This window comes from Monodon monoceros, unplaced genomic scaffold, assembly GCF_005190385.1.
Source record: "Monodon monoceros isolate NGI ecotype Baffin Bay Population unplaced genomic scaffold, NGI_Narwhal_1 Super_Scaffold_12, whole genome shotgun sequence".
NCBI lineage: Eukaryota > Metazoa > Chordata > Mammalia > Artiodactyla > Monodontidae > Monodon > Monodon monoceros.
Window position 1 is genome coordinate 84326288 of NW_021703768.1, and position 13672 is coordinate 84339959.

At 40.3% G+C, this 13672-nt stretch overlaps 1 pseudogene; it reads right to left on the minus strand.

Annotated features, from left to right (window-relative positions):
- Positions 1-8924: 8924 nt before the first annotated feature.
- On the minus strand, positions 8925-10050 carry LOC114893375 (annotated as a pseudogene).
- Between the last annotated feature and the right edge of the window lie 3622 nt (positions 10051-13672).

The following is a 13672-nucleotide window of genomic DNA, read 5'->3' on the forward strand; positions in this document are numbered from 1 at the left end:
GGAAGAATCAGAATCCTTGGAATCAAGGTTTCATAATTATAGAAGGAGAATATAAAATTTTGTTAAAACTTTTTCTCAAATGATACATTGTTTTGAAAAGTCTTAGGATATTCACAGTTTTTAGTAAAGTATATATGCTAAAATTAGAATATCTCTGAAATATATTTTAAGAAGAAATATATCTTTTTGATAAATCTGTTGGCAATTCTTAGAAACATGGATAAAGTGATAAATCTATTCTTTGGTAAGTATTATGTATAAAGAGCCTTAAAATCATCAACACTTTGGTAGCTTGAAAACTAAAAGGACTTATTTTAAATACGAGCTTTTAGCAATATTTAAATGAACTTCAGAATTAAATATTTACCTTCTTACCCATTGGCTTTATTTATAATGAGAATCTGTTTGAGACGTGCACCAGCAGCTTTTTCCAGGTTATATTGTGGTACCAATCAATTCCTAAATTTCAGTGACTAGCAACAGTATAGGTTTATTTCTTGTTTGTGTTACATGTCTATTGCAGGTTGACTTGTAGCACATCCTCACATTATTGTAATACAGCCTCACATTGTTGTTTTTTCCTGTTTGGTCAGAGAGAAAGGAAAGCTTGAAACTGCAAGATGGCATTCAGGTTTCTGCTTGGCAACGGCACAAGTTCCTTAGGCTTACTTTGGATTGGCCAAAGCAAGTTCCATGGCCAAGCCTGAGATTGTGGTGGCAGGAATTATATTTCTTACATAAGTAGAGTCATAAGAGAGGGAACTTATAAGGAGGAGTGAATATTTTGAATAAATAATACAATCGACCACAGGAACCATTGTAATTCCTATGTGTGGACTCTGCTCAAGGTAAATATCAATATTACAGTTTGCTATGGAGAGTGCTTATCTCTACAGTTGTACTTCATGGGCAGCATCTACATCTTTCAGTTTTTAAAATTTTTGGCTGGGTTCTAATTTTTGTTGTTGTTGTATCAAAAATATCCAAGAATCTTCTGTATTAACGACTTGTTGGAGTCAAGGCTTTTGGCTTCAAGAAACAGAATCCCATAGCAAACTAGTGTGAGTTCAGTGGGGGAAGGGGGTTATATGGGTACAGGAGAGGTCATGGAACCTATAGGTAGAAAGTACTCCTGGGCTTATGTGGGACTAGAAAGCTGTCAGGCATTACTCCCTTTCTCTCTTTCTGTGTTTTCTTCTCCCCACCACCCTTTTTAAAATCTGTACTTGCCTTTTCTTATCTTCTCTTTGCACATGGGCATTTCTCTCTGCTTTTCCATGCATTTTGTACTCAATGGCAGCCCCATAGCTGTTAAATTTTTATGTTGCCATGTTACAAAACGTCAGAGACTGCAAAGCGAGAGAGAGGCATGGACATATATACACTACCAAACGTAAGGTAGATAGCTAGTGGGAAGCAACCGCATAGCACAGGGAGACCAGCTCGGTGCTTTGTGACTGCCTGGAGGGGTGGAATAGGGAGGGTGGGAGGGAGGGAGACGCAAGCGGGAAGAGATATGGGAACATATGTATATATATAATGGATTCATTTTATTGTGAAGCAGGAACTAACACACCATTGTAAAGCAATTATATTCCAATAAAGATGTTAAAAAAAAAGATAATAAAGTTATCCAATACAGACATAAAAAAAAAAAGTGATAATGTCAACTCACATAAAAATATTGTGCTTTCCCAGTCAAATGTCATCAAAACTACACATTCAGTTACGGTTTTATAAAAGTATAAAGTCCCGGGAATATATTTCATAATTGTGAGTGGCACTTAAAAGATTTACTTTTATAAAACATTCCAAAGGAGAAATTCAATTATTGGAGAGAAATTATGAATAATTTTTCCCTTCAAATCATATATTTAGTATTTTTATGAATGGTGTAGATTAATTCATCCATTTATTTCATCAAAAATATTTCTAAGCCTTATCACTCACCGGGTTCAGTTCTAGATGCTGAAGCTACCACTGTGAATAAGACAGACAACAACCATGGACTCACAGAGCTTACACTCCAGTGGGGGTAATAAATAAGCAGAAATGATAGACATAGATAGATGGATGTATGGAGAGAGAGAGAGAGAGAGAGAAGACACATGCACTCCAATATTCATTGCAGCACTATTTACAATAGCCAGGCCATGGAAGCAACCTAAATGCCCATCAACAGATGAATGGATAAAGAAGATGTGGTACATATACACAATGGAATATTACTCAGCCATAAAAAGGAATGAAATTGGGGTCATTTGTTGAGACGTGGATGGATCTAGAGACTGTCATACAGAGTGAAGTAAGTCAGAAGGAGAAAAACAAATATCGTATATTAACGCATATATGTGGAACCTAGAAAAATGGTGCAGATGAACTGGTTTGCAAGGCAGAAATTGAGTCACAGATGTAGAGAACAAACGTATGGACACCAAGGGGGGAAAGCTGCGGGGGGTTGGGGGTTGTGGTGTGATGAATTGGGTGATTGGGATTGACATGTATACACTGATGTGTATAAAATTGATGACTAATAAGAACCTGCTGTATATAAAAAAAAAATCAAAAAAAAAAAAACCGTCAGAGACTGAACTATCCTTTCTGAATCCCACTTCTGAACTTCAAGAAGAGAGAGCACTCTCCTATAAGCTATGACCATCTAGGATCATGGATTTTAAAATTCTGTGGATGAGGGAATTGAGTGGGGAAATTCAGAGAAAGAGAGTTCAACAGACAACCCAAAAGCTGTCTATTATGCAAATGTTAGATTTCTTGGTAAAAAATAAGCAGCTTTAAAATGAACTTTCTTTAGTTTTAATAATAAAATCCTCATGCATATGTTTTAAAGAAGTTCTCAGTTTTGGTTTTTTTAATGTTTGATAGATAGGGAAAATGGAAGCACACTGATAAAGCTTTAAAGTAACAGTTTTGAAGCTGTTAAATTGTAAAAGAAAAAAGTATTGGATATACTTATGTTTTATACACTTTGTTCCTGTTTTACCCAAGAGGCACTGTTAGGTCACTGCTCCAGTTGTATGACTAGCCACCTCCCACAAGACCAAGGTTGCTCTAAATCATGTTTCTCTAGAATGAGGAAAAAAAAAAAGAAAGCCTCAATATTCTTTAACAAAAAGTATCAGCCTTTCTCAGACTTTAAAATATGTATTAAATTTGTCTAATATAAGTTCAGTGTCCTCTTAAATTCCATGAAATTTAGTTGCACTGGTAAGGCAGATTAAGAATATCAATGCATTATATTTTTTTCTCCAACTTTTTATTTAGAAAGTTTGTAAACCTAAGAAAGGTAGAAAGGATAGAAAAATGATATCCTGTATATCCTTCAACTGGATTCACCAATTTTTGCTTATATCTTTGTACATATATGCTTATTTCTTCATTTATTAGACATATCTACTCAATTAAAAAATCACTTAATTCTTCCTGGAAAAACTTTAATACTTTCACTTCTTTTGGTACTGCATCCCCTCTTTTTTGTCACATAATTAATGGTCTTGTAAAAAATATACTTCCGTCTGACAGATGATTACTAGACTTATCATGGTGATCAGTTTGTAGTGTATATAAATGTCGAATCACTATGTTGTACACCTGAAACTAACATTATATTGTATGACAAGTATACTTCAATAAAAAGAATTAAAAATGTACCTCAATCAAATGTGACTAAAAAGGCTCAAGGGTCTTTTCAGTCATATACTATGTTCCTCTTTCATAGTAAGAGGCTTATTACAGTGTAGATATAACTTTATTGTCAGAAAAAACTTTATCGGTGGATTGTACACAAATTGTCTTTAAAATCTGTTTCGATGCTTGTTTTCCAGACCAACTTGTCCATGCTATTCCACTTATTTTTATTTCAATTTATATATGTTGGAAAATGATTTAGAGTCAACAGCAGGTGGCAGTACTAGCAAAGGTTGTGACTTTTTGGTATATGATCAGCCTGGAAAGGAATGTATCTTTCAAATCTACATGAGTAATACAATTAGTAAGGAAACTTTAAATACAGACTTAAATTTATTGCCAATTAATTTTATTTCAAGAATTATTTTAGGCATCGGTTAAAAATTGTAAGATGAATATGTTTAAAAATAATTGTTTAGAAACTAAATTTTGTTTTAATTTTGGGACCACATAAGTCAGAAAATCCAGCTTATTTTTTCCTTGATTTTTTGCTTATAGAAACAAACAAAAAAAACCCAAAATACTTACAATAGAAAGATTAGGTAGTCTGAATCCTGTTAAAGTTTTCAGGAAAAATGTCACAGGAAAAATGTCAACATCACTTATTTCTGTTGAAGAAAAGGTAGTTATTTTGAAATTTTGTGGCAGACTTCAAGAAAGCTTTTTATAAAGCTAAAGTACTCTGGTTCAACAGGGTAACAAATTTAAGAAGGCCCAAATTGCTTTGGGCATTTGTGGAAATAATTTATTTTTTATTTATTTATTTTTAAATTAATTAATTTTTGGCTGCATTGGGTCTTCTTTGCTGTGCTCAGGCTTCCTCTGGTTGCAGCGAGCAGGGGCTACTCTTCATTGTGGTGTGTGGGCTTCTCATTGCAGTGGCTTCTCTTGGTGCAGATCACGGGCTCTAGGCGCCTGGGCTTCAGTATTTGTGGCATGCGGGCTCAGTAGTTGTGGCTCGTACGTTCTAGAGTGCAGGCTCAGTAGTTGTGGCACACAGGCTTAGTTGCTCCACAGAATGTGAGATCTTCCCGGACCAGGGCTTGAACCCGTGTCCCGTTGTGGAGCACAGGCTCCGGATGCACAGGCTCAGCGGCCATGGCTCACGGGCTTAGTTGCTCTGCGGCATGTGGGATCTTCCCGGACCAGGGCACGAACCCGTGTCCCCTGAATCAGCAGGTGGACTCTCAACCACTGCGCTGCCAGGGAAGCCCTGGCAGGCGGATTCTTAACCACTGCACCACCAGGGAAGTCCTGTGGAAATAATTTAAAATATCCTTTTTGGTTGTGGTGTTTTTCATAGACCATAATTTTGTTTCATTTCTCTTTCATTTTAAAGAAAAGGAACCTGGAAAAGAAAATAATTTGTTTGCCCTGAGGTTTTGGTTATAATACCAAAAAAACCTGTTTGGTTTTTCACAGTTTTTGTGTTATAATACTAGAAACAAAGAAGACTTTTGAGGATGATATATCAAAAACTGTTTACTGTTTCTTGGATTTTAAAAGATCTGTAACGTGTTTGAATAACTTACATATTGCTCATTTAAACATTCATGTCTTTATATGTACGTGTGTCATCTAGACATTAGCTAACAACAATTTCGTTGATTTCTGTTAATCTAATTTAACTTAATAAGTACTTAAAACACTTAAAATTAGAATAGAATTGAGAAATCATGTAGTTGATGGGATCATTGCTCAGATGAAGAAACTGAGGCCCTAGAGAGATTTCACTGAAGGAGACTTAAGGGTATGCAAAGACTTTTTTACATTGATTCTTGCTCCTTAGGCAGACTCCAGAATGATTCAGTTGCGTCTTATTATTTTATTTACTTATGCCCACCAGATTCCTGTAGTTTTTATTTTTTATTTTTTGGTGGGGGCGTGTGTGTGTGTGTGTGTGTGTGTGTGTGTATGACAGAGAGATTTACTAGGTTCTATATTGTGAAGAAAATGATTTTAACAAATATTCTATCCCCTCCAAGAAGCACTTATTTTAGCCACTTAATTAACTGAATAGTCGACTTCATGCCCCCATTTGCTTGATGTGTAATTAGATGAGTGTAATGTGTAATTAGACGACTGTAGTTAGATGAGTCTTTCTGAAACGTAGTTTCAGTGCTTTTTGAGCTATACCTTGTATAGTGACAGCTATTATTATCACTGCATTTTAAGACAGATAAGGAGAAAAAAAACCCCAAATATTTAAGTTGCATAGATAAAGAGTAAGTCTTCAGGAGATTTGAGTAGGACAAAAAGACTCTTAAGCATAATCACTGGTTTCCCAAGGAGCAGCTTTTTCTATGAAAAAAAAAAAAAGAACCAAACTTAAAATTTTTCTTCCAGTATTACATTAGAACTAGGAGATGAGATGGAAACATTCTAGACATTATATGTGGGATAAATCATTTTGAAATGGAAACACATTGCCTGTTCTCAATAAAATATTAATGATTTATTGAAGTTATTAGTTACTTCAAACATAATGTTTTGTACTTTTGAAATTTCATTATGATTAAATTCTTAAGCATTACCCCTTTAAAAACTAGTATTTACATACAGTAGCTTTTTTTTTAACATCTTTATTGGAGTATAATTGCTTTACAATGTTGTGTTAGTTCCTGCTGTATAACAAAGTGAATCATCTATATGTATACATATATCCCCATATCCCCTTCCCTCTTGCGTCTCCCTCCCACCCTCCCTATCCCACCCCTCTAGGTGGTCACAAAGCACCGAGCTGATCTCCCTGTGCTGTGCGGCTGCTTCCCACTTGCTATCTGTTTTACGTTTGGTAGTGTATGTATGTCAATGCTACTCTCTCACTTCGTCCCAGCTTACGTTTACTCCCTCCCCGTGTCCTCAAGTCCATTCTCTATGTGTGCTGTTTTATTCCTGTCTTGCCCCTAGGTTCATCAGAACCTTTTTTTTTTTAGATTCCATATATATGTGTTAGTATACAGTATTTGTTTTTCTCTTTCTGACTTACTTCACTCTGTATGACAGACTCTAGGTCCATCCACCTCACTACAAATAACTCGATTTTGTTTCTTTTTATGGCTGAGTAATATTCCATTGTATATATGTGCCACATCTTCTTTATCCATTCATCTTTTGATGGACACTTAGGTTGCTTCCATGTCCTGGCTATTGTAAATAGTGCAATGGCTTTTTTTTAAGGTTAGGCAAATTGTTGTTTCTTGTAAATTCTGCGGTCAAGTGCATATCCAAGGGAAAGTGCCTTAAAAATGGAACTTAAGTTTGGCCTGTGGTAATCTATGTTTTAAATTACAGCACATCTCATTCCAAATCAGTATAATGAATTGATTTGTAAATGTTTCAGGCAGGACTGCTTTCTTTGGATTTTATCTACTGAATGTGCACTGCAGTTAAAGCATCTTTTTTTTTTTTTAATGAATAGTCTGTGTTCTAGGCCTTTCATCAAGTTTAAACTGGGCTTAAAAGGCAGAAATGTATGGCTTTTTTCTTGATTTTCCAAGTCATTTTATTAATCCAACCGTACAAAAATTTCCACACCACATCTCTGCCACCCCCACTTCCTTCCAAAAAGCAGTGGAGCGAGAGGGAGAGAGGGACTGAACAGACACGCCCCCCATTAAGAGCCATCTTACCAAATGCAGAGATGGGGGAGACCACAAAAATAGCAACAGATAAGAGAGGGGCACACAGAACCACAAAGACAACACAAAGCTCAGCAGTGGGGGGGCTGCCGTCTCTGCTGCTCCGCAGCAGGGAACACTGGAGGAGAGAGGCCCAGAGGCCACTCCCTTCTTTCTCACAGCCTCAGAGGCTGCGTGCTACACCTGGGAGGGCGAAAGAGTTCTGCAGTATACCTTTGTCTTCTCTGCACACGCTAGGGTCCCGGGAGAAGCGGGGGGCAGGGGACCACCAGCTCGTCTCAGGGCCACACCCCAAGCCTGCCTTCCCCACCCCACTGAAGGATGTGTGCACGAGCTGTAAGGAAGAGACAGCAGCTGTGAGGGGCTCCGATCAGGCCCCTGGCCCATCTCTGGCAGGCAGTGCTTAAAAAATAAAATAGAAACAAAGCCCAGTGCAGGACCCTGGCTGAGAGGAATGAGAACAGCTAGATCACCAGGCCGGAGAAGATATAAAGCATAGCAGGGAAAGAGAGAAACAAAAAACATCCAGGTTCTGGATTGCATTTTAGTACCATGGCAATGAAGGTCCTGCCGCCTCCCCACCCACAGGCTGTGACAGGGATCCTTTCATCAGGAGAAAAAATGAGGTGTAAGGGCTCTGCGCCTTTTCAAGCTTTCCTTCAATCAAGCCAGGGAAGCAGGGAAGTAAGGGCGCCAAAAGTTGAAGACCAGCGCTGCGACTAATGTGCAACAGATGGGGGGGTGTACAGCCAGAGTCCAGGCTTCCAGGACAGTCCAGACATCAAATATTCTGCTCTGTCAGACCACATACCCCAATTTTTAGCAAAAATATTGTCATTAGGGAAAAAGCACAAGAGAGTCTGAGAAAGGACCAGTGACTTTGGTATGAGGGAGATATGTCCTGACAGCATCTCTTACCTACTGTCTTGAAGCCCCAAATCACCAAGCCACGTGGCCATAGCCACGTACTCTCCTGCTTCTTCAAGCTATTTGGTTCTCTGAGGGGGGAGGAGTTGGGTAGGTCTTGGAGGAGGCAAGGGGAAGGTAAGAAAAGGGGAAAATCTCCATTTATTCCCTAAAGCTGTTTCCCAGCACCCATGAAAGGGCTACTGCAGAGATGGGAAGAGACCCCCAACTCCTCTGGCCAGAAACCTTTAATACTGGACTCCAAAAACTAAGGCTGGGGCTGGGGGGCTAGATAGGAGTGTTAGGCACAGGTGTTGGGGGCATCCATCATCTGTAGAGGGGCACCCCTGCCCTTCAGGTCTTCCTCCAGCCTCTTTTCTCTTGCAGTCACACCCCTAGGCCTCCAGAGACAGCCACCAAAAATGGCTCTGCTTGGCAGGGCTTTGGTTTCCTGGACCTCTGTAGATCTCAACACGTAAGTTTCCAGAAAAGTGAGCAATCCAGGCTCTTCTGCCTACCCGTCTCAGTTCCTTTTCTGCCCCCAGGAGCCATTGTGTTTCTGTCCCATGGGGATGGGAAGCCAGTGGAAATGAGGACCAAGAGCCAGACAGAAAACAACCACCCTGGAAGAGCAGGGAGGAATGTATGCACTTCCTGGGTACCTCGCCAGCATCACCCATCGTTAGCAGCCACCAGCTGCCCCATGCCTTTGCGGATGTAGACAGACTGGATCTCCTTGGTCTTGAGGCAGAGATCGCAGGCCCAGACAGCAGAGGCCTCAGTGGTCAGCAACCCATAGGCGCTCTCAGTCATGCCCGTGCACTCGCGGTGGAACCACTTCTGGCAGGAAGCCTCACACAGAATGGCATCTTGGTCATCGTTCACCTCACTCCGACAGGCACCACATGGTTACACCAGGCCTGGGGGAGGCTGGGGCCCTGAGCTCGCACTTGTCTTGCCGGGGGTGGCAGGCTATTGGCATCCGGGGTGCCCCAACCCCGCCCACTGCTGTTTGGGGGAACACTGGGCTGATTTCCATTAACAGTGGCAGCTGGGGAGCCTGAGTGGGGCTCCTGGCGAAAAGCAGTGGGAGCAGGTGCATTTAAGGGCTTACCCCCATCCTCACCACCTGGGCCAGGAAAGCCAGGGTCAGGACCAGGGAAGGGACCTGTGTTGGGGGCGCAAGCTGGGGAGTACCTGACCAGGTCTCTGGAGAGGAGAGGGGCCAAAAGGTGCCCCTAGCTAGGCAAAGCGTTGGGGGAGAGAAGGGGGACCCAGCTCCCCTCTGGAGGCTGCCCCATGGTGGGTGAGATTGTGCAGCCACATCCCCCCACGGGGCCTGGCATCATCTGCCCACCAGGCGGGCTGAAGTTTTGACCGAGAGGCTGGTTGAAGGGTTGGCTGGGAAAGTTCATGTTGCCTGGGGGAGGGTAGCCAGGGCCCTGGGGGGGCATGTTGAAAGCAGGGCCCATGGGGTTGGGAGGGAAAGGGGGCGCTGTTGAGGAAGAAGCTGGGGGCCTCCTCTACCCCCAGTGTCACAGCCTGGGGGTATCTGGCCTGCCATGCACCCCTGTACACGGAAGCCCCCAAAGGGGACAGGACTGCCCAGGAATGGAGGGGCTGCGCCCCCCACCTTAGGGGCTCCGAAGTCATCCTCAGAAGGGTCGGATGAAACCAGGTGATCCACCATGGGAGTCGGGGGTGACGCAAACTCCGTCGTGCTGGGTGGTGCAGGGGGCGGTGCGGGGCCGCCACCTCCCTCCAGCTTGTCCGGTGGGGGCGGCGCCGAGGCGGCCATGGAGTGGGGGACCGGAGCCAGCGGCGGCGGGGACGGACGCGCCCTGGGGTTGCACCCTGGCCCGGAAGGGGAGACAGGGGCAGCGCAGGCCCCTGCGCGGCAGCAAGCCGGAGGTGCGGCGAGGCGGGGGCGGCGAGCCCCAGCGCCAACTGCGCGCTCGCCCAGCCTCGACGCCCGACCAGCCTCGCGGCCCACAGAAATGTATGTTAAGGCAGAATTATGCTCATCCCTTCTTAGTCTTATAAATATTGAAACATTTTTGTTTTTCTCTTTTGGTGAGAAATAGAAGAGACAATAAAGCTGAATGCCCTGTACTTTAGTTCCCATTCCTTAGGATATTTTATTTCTGGAAAAAAAATTGAACTTACTCCCCTCAAATGCATTAATTGCCTGAATACACTGTAAAATCCTTTATTTTTATAGCTGTGGTTATATTTAAATTCTGGTATATAGGAAAGAGTAAAAAGGAGCAAGGTAGTGGTTTAAATTTTGAGAAGTCTGGAAATATTTTGAGTAAATATATAAGTGGAAAGAGCTGTAGGGAAAGATCAATTCAGGTAACATTTACTGAACACATATTACAGTGCCTTCTATGTGCCAGGCACTGGGTTAGTCACTTTATGGGTATCTTTTAGTTTCTCAACAATCCTGCAAGGTGTTTATCCCTCATTTACATATAAGGAAACTGCAAAATTAAGTGATTGAGCCTAGGATTAAAACACAGTTTTCCATAATGATGTTTTGGACTCCAAAAGCATCATGTTGCTTCAGCACCTACTATTTTTCAGGTACTGGGCATGTAAAAATGAATCAAGGGAATTCCCTGGTGGTCCAGCGGTTGGCACTCCGTGCTTTCCCTGCCGAGGGCCTGGGTTCAGTTGCTGGTTGGGGAACTAGGATACCACAGGCTGCAAGGTGTGGCCAAAAAAAAAAGAAAAAAAATGAATCAAGTCAGTTCCTGCCTTCAAGGAATTCATATGGTGGTCAGTTGGGAGAGAGAGCCATTCAAACAAATATTTTATACTACCATATGATAAATCCCAGTGTATAATGATGTTCTACAGTAAGAGAGGGAATTATTTCTTATTTATTTATTTTATTGAAGTATAGTACAGCAAAGTGATTCAGTTACATATGTATATTCTTTTTCATATTCTTTTCTATTATAGGTTATTACAAGATATTGAATATAGTTCCCTGTGCTATACAGTAGGACCTTGTTGTTTATCTATTTTGTATATAGTTTTTATCTGCGAATTCCAAACTCCTAATTTATCCCTCCCCTCCTTTTCCCCTTTGGTAACCATAAGTTTGTTTTCTATGTCTGTGCATCTATTTCTGTTTTGTAAATAAGTTCATTAGTATCATATTTTAGATTCCACATATAAGCGATACCATATGATATTTGTCATTCTCTCTCTGACTTAACTTCACTTGGTGTGCTAATCTCTAGGTCCATCCATGTTGCTGTAAGTGGCATTGTTTCATTCTTTTTTTGTGGCTGATATATTCCATTGTATATATGTACCACATCTTCTTTATTCATTCATCTGTTGATGCACATTTAGGTTGCTTTCATGTCTTGGCTGTTGTAAATATTGCTGCTGTGAACATTAGGGTGTGTGTATCTTTTCGAATTAGAATTTTAAGAGAGGGAATTATTTCTGATAAAGGGAGCTAAATGTGTAATCACTGAAATGTGAAAAGGTATAAGGCTGAAGAAGAGTAGTGTTCTGTGGCTGATTTTGAAGGGCCTGAAATTTTATGTTAAGTAGTTTAGGACATCTGGGTTACTCTGCTTTCAAACAACACTTATTATTGCTTTCCTAAATGGTTGTTGATGCTAGTGGACTTAATTGTTTTATGTCTTTGAATATACAATTAAATTATCAGACTTTTGTAGGACAGGATACATTTGAACACAAGTATTTGCAATATCCATTAACAAAGTATATTGTTTTTTAATTTTTTTATTTTCAAAATTTTTTAAAATAATAAATATATTTATTTTTGGCTGTGTTGGGTCTTCATTGCTGCGTACGGGCTTTCTCTTGTTGCGGCGAGCAGAGGCTACTCTTCATTGCAGTGTGCGGGCTTCTCATTGCAGTGGCTTCTCGTTGCGGAGCACGGGCTCTAGGTGTGCGGGCTTCAGTAGTTGTGGCACTCAGGCTCAGTAGTTGTGGCACACGGGCTTAGTTGCTCCGTGGCATGTGGGATCTTCCCGGAGCAGGGCTCAAATCCCTGTCCCCTGCACTGGCAGGCGGATTCTTAACCACTGCACCACCAGGGAAGTCCAACAAAGCATATTGTGTTTTAAGAAAGATAGACATACCTGTAAAGTAGATGCCAGTTGTCAATGACTGTCATTGTGAAAGAGTGCATACAAGAGGAGGTATTGGTAGTGTTCACTTGGCAATTTCATATTTTGCAGTATTTATGGAATATGGACAGTGTATTTTAGACAACATACATGGTTTCTTTGTCAGAGAGATGATGTGGGTTTTTAGATTCTTTGAAAGTACATTTGTAGATAAAGGATATTTTTACAACTGGCAATAACTTTAATGTTCTGAAGTATATATTTGCTGTCAGCACATCTGATACAGTGATTGAATTACATAGGAAACCTACAGATTGATATCTTGCAGGCATTGGTGATCTTTGTAAGTGCTATTATTTACTGTAAGAGATAAGTGCATTTTTCAGATGGACCACCCAAAATTTTATTTTTAAACTTCATTTGTAATTTGGGAATTGATAGAAGCTTTAAATATTTGGAGCATCATCCTATATGATATCTGACTTTAGCTTGGTGAAATTGTATTTTCTATCCCCTCAACTGTTATTCAGTTATGGGATTTCTTGCACTTTGGGTTAGTACTCGTCTGTGCCCTTAATAACAGTAGTTGTATTTTGAAACCAAAATTATTGATTTATAGATACATGTATAGGTTCTGATGTATTTTTCTGACAAAAATATGAAGGTATTATAAGTTAGGAATTTAAAGCCTATAGTACTCAAGTTATACTTCAAGTTGAAAGTATCTTAAAATGTGTAGCTGTCGCCCTGGAAAGAAAAAAAAAATATGGTAATGCAACAGTTCTTCTCATAAACACTTTAAAGAGTAGTTCCTCTGCCATATGTACAGTTTGAACAGTTGTTTCTTTTTTTTTTTATCACAAAGCAGATATCCTTATCATTGGCAGCAGCATCAATTCAGAAATAAAGCTTGCCATTAAAGCTTTACACATTTTTCCTAAATGTTTTCTACACATGAAACTATAATAGAAAGAAGGAGATTTTAAGTCAGGAAAGGGACAAGCGGTCTTTGTTTTTATTGTGGTTATCAAATTAAATATAATAGAATGGTAACATTTGATCCTTAGGTTTTTTTTAAAGATCTCTAGGTTAAAGGAATTTAATGTTTCCAGTACAACACGAGCCAAATGAGTTATAAAGTGTAAAGTGTATGTGCGTGTGTGTGTGTGTTGTGTGTGTTTATGTGTGTGTTATGTGTGTTTATCTTGCTATTGAAACTTCTTAATGAAGGACAGCCACATTTATGCTGTTATTTTTAGGACATTGTACTAAGTTAGAGGTCATATCCATGCTTCATATAAA